The 3,659-nt window shown below is 49.3% G+C and overlaps 1 protein-coding gene across 2 annotated transcripts in view; it reads right to left on the bottom strand.

Moving 5' to 3' along the window:
- GNL3L (G protein nucleolar 3 like) overlaps positions 1 to 1,897 on the bottom strand; it is a 33,403-nt gene extending 31,506 nt beyond the window's left edge. Inside the window, exon 1 of one of the 2 annotated variants that reach the window (XM_023508547.1) lies at positions 1,779 to 1,897. The gene's annotated coding sequence lies outside the window, so the exon portion shown is untranslated. Of the gene's footprint in view, positions 1 to 148; positions 179 to 1,778 lie in introns of those variants that run through there. The other variant, XM_023508546.1, reaches the window with a different exon arrangement.
- Between the last annotated feature and the right edge of the window lie 1,762 nt (positions 1,898 to 3,659).

The following is a 3,659-nucleotide window of genomic DNA, read 5'->3' as shown; positions in this document are numbered from 1 at the left end:
AAAAAAAAAAAAAGAAAAGAAATAGTCTACCCTGGGGAAAAGGAACCTGAGAACAAAGCTTCCTATCTGGGTGTTTCTGTGGACTGAGATGAGTGCAAAATCTCAGAGAAGGGAAAAATCTCTGCCTATTATGTGGCTGAGTCTGTACCTTGGCAATTGGTGGGTGGACTGCCATCTGTCCTTCTACTCTAGGGTACAGAGAAATTGAGGAAATCCTCACAGTAGCTGTGTGCACCTCTGCTGCATGGAAGAGAAACACAGGTCCATATATCTCTAAATTTCAGGGAAGGAAGGGGAAAGGTCCTTGGTCTCTTTACTCTGGAGAGGGCTGTGGGGCAGGACTGATATGACTGACTCAACTCAGCTATGAGGTGATATTAGTGCCACACTAACAAAGAGAGAAATTGTGTAACCTTGAATGAGTAAATGAGTAGGGTCTGCAGCTTACCTACAGTGGGCTATTCTATATACTAGACCCTTCCATGGTAGGGATCCTGGGACAGATTGTGTATTTTTTTATGTGGGCTGAAGTCAGCATTAAACTAACACTGAAAGGAAATAGGGCCTCGGTTCTCTGCAAGGGTGGCAGGGTGGAATGGGTGGGCAATGCAGCCATAAATTCAACATATCAACCCTTACACTTGGGGGAGGAGTGTCTGTGTCTTTTTCCTGAGTATAAGGAAACAAATCTGAGCACCTTGGGTAAGTGGAGTGCCCATATGCATTACACTTCACTGCCTTTCAACATTACAGGGAGGGGGGAGCTGCATCTCTCCTCCTGTAGGGTCTTTCCCGCGTTCGTTGATTCTAAATCCTTGGGGGGAGGTAATCTGTGTTTACCTCAAAAGGGTGGATACAAATCTGAGCTCCTCTACCTCTAACCGAGGGGCCACTGAAGGGACAGATCTGACTGTCTCTTCCCGGATTAAAGTCTGTTCCTATTTTGCTGCGAGGCACATTGGGGGTCAGACCTTTACATATTCAGTAAAACGCTGTCTCTTCACTGAAGTAGGGATTCGATCCGATTCTCCAGAACAGAGACTCACTCTAGCACAGGAGGAGGGAGAAACTGGCTTGGTTCTCCAGAAGCTGAAGACAGTGCCTCCAACCACTTAAGGGACGAGTGGTTTATATTCGCTACAAGAATGGGGGCGGGGGTTCCGTCAATTAGTTCCTCTGCAGAAGTTAAGGAGCGATAGGGGGAGCTTAGGTGTCTACACGAAGGGAGGAGGTCCCCTTCCTCTGCGTTTTAAATGTTTCTGAGCTCCTCTAAACAGACGGTGGTGGGGAATATAGCAAAGCCTTTGTCCCGGGGGAGGCAGTACCTTGAGGACGTCTTAAGCCAAGCTGGAAAGGTGACTTAAGTCAGAAGTCTGCACTAGTCAGCTGAGGAGGGGGATATGTCTCTATAGGATTGAGGTCAATGGCACCACACCTTTGGTGGATCGACACTTGTCTACACTGGGAGAATGCGGAGACTCGCTACCCTAAAGGGCAGAGGACGATCGACGCTTTTCCACACAAGTGAGGTCTGTGACTCACAATAAAGTGTGTCCACCCCGCCACCCTGCGCCTTTCTAGGTGGGGGGAAGCTGTACCCTTCTACCCTGCGAGAAGGCAGTTAGGTGTGTCTCCACGTGCGGGACGTGTCTCCCCTGCCACTCTTCCGGGACCTTCTACCCTGCCAGGCATCTCTGGTTTCACTTCCAGTAGATAATCCTAACCGCCCTGAGGGTTAGGTGTATGCTCACCGTGCAAAAAGAGGAGTAGTCTCTTACCTATACTTGCAGCAGGGATCTGAGAAGAGAGAGTACCAAGACAATCCGGTAAGCCCAGGAGATACGCTTGCAGCACTAGGCTCCAACTTCCGGATCCCAGACTCGCGACCCGGACTAGGCCGGCGTTTGTCCCCCACAGGGGCGGGGCCTCAGATTGACTGTTAGCGCCCGCCGGTCCCTTCCTTCCAACCAGGCTGGCCCCGCCTCCTTGGCTGCTCAGTAGGTAAGGGTAGTGGAGGGGAGAGGAGGAGGCGGGTAATTGGTAGAGGAAAGCGGTGAGTCTTTTGGCTGTGTAATCTACTTGTAAGCCAAAATGTTGTGTGCGGACCTGGGTCTGAGATTAAGTGATGCGTGTTCCCACGCTTTGCTGACCAGGGAATCTTACTGCGTTAGAGAAGAGCGGGGGCTGATGTCTTTGTCTGCTTGGAAGATGGCGACGGCAAAGAGAAAATGGCTGCCTGGGTCACATGTCTGCCTGAGTATTTCCCACCTGAAGTAAGGAATTGGTTGGCCGTTCCCAAGAAACCTTCTAGGGGCGGCGCTTGTGACTTAGTGGGTAGGGCGCCCGCCCCATATACCGAGGGTAGTGGGCTCGAACCCGGCCCCGGACAAACTACAACGACAATAGCCGGGCGTTGTGGTGGGCGCTTGTACTCGGGAGGCTGAGGAAGAGAATCGCCTAAGCCCAGGAGTTGGAGATTGCTGTGAGCTGTGACGCCACGGCACCCTACTGAGAGCAATAAAATAAGACTCTGTCTCTTAAAAAAAAAAAAAACCTTCTAGGCTCCTAGGGCCCTAGGACAACCCTTAGCGCTTTCAGCATCTTTTGCAGAAGCTCAGATCTATGGCCAAGCCCAATCCGAGCTGGAGCAGGAACCAGAACTGGTAACCTCTCCCACTGTGTTTGCCCTCTTCTCTCTTTCCTCGGTCCAAGAACAGCATTTGCAGAGGAAATGAATTTAAATCTGTCAATGGTAAAGAACCCAAACCCTGTAAAATATTTTAAGAGTTTTGTTCTGAATTGAGTATGAGAGACTGTGTCCCAAAAGTGCCACACCCAAGAAACCTAGAGCAGGTAGTCTTGTGTGTTCTGGTTTTATATATTTCAGGGAGACAGGAATTACACATAAAGTCACAAATCAGTATATGGGAGGTATATATTGGTTTGGCTTGAAAAGGAAAGATATGTAAAAGCAGGAAATTACAGGTGGTTTAAACATTATTTGATTTGTTATTGGTTAAAGAAATGCAGCTTTGGCTCAGTGCTGGTAGCTCAGTGGTTACCGCGCCAGCCACATATACCGAGGCTGGTGGGTTTGAACCTGGCCCAGGCCTGCTAAGCAACAGTGACAACTATAACAAAAAAATAGCTGGCGTTGTGGTGGGTGCCTGTAGTCCCAGCTACTTGGGAGGCTGAGGCAAGAGGTTGCTATGAGCTGTGATGGCACCCACCGCACAATGCCGAGGGTGACATAGTGAGGCTCTTGTCTCAAAAAAAAAAAAAGAAAGAAAGAAAGAAAGGTAGCTTTGTCTAAGGGCCTGTAACGTGTTTATGGTAAGGAAGTGTGTTAATCAGTGAATAACCACTGTCTATACCCAGACTCCAGTGATCAGTGGGTTGAAGAGATGACCTGCTGGTGTGATTTAAGCCTTGCATAGCCTTTGGCCTGTTAGTGATTTACAACGGGTATCTCCAAGAAAGAAGAGGGCATGCCAGGTATGTCTCACCTCCCTTCTGGTGGCCAGCAGCTTAGCTTTAGGGTATTTCCGGGGTCTCCTTGGCCAAGAGGGGATCCATTCAATCAACTGGGGGGCTTAAGATTTTATTTTAATTCACTTGTCTCTGGAGTGGGGACAGGTAAGGGTTTCCTCACCCACAAT

Source organism: Otolemur garnettii, unplaced genomic scaffold (assembly GCF_000181295.1).
Source record: "Otolemur garnettii isolate 467f Iridium unplaced genomic scaffold, OtoGar3 scaffold00256, whole genome shotgun sequence".
NCBI lineage: Eukaryota > Metazoa > Chordata > Mammalia > Primates > Galagidae > Otolemur > Otolemur garnettii.
Note: the sequence above shows the minus strand (reverse complement) of the source record. Positions and strands in the feature narration are given on the sequence as shown.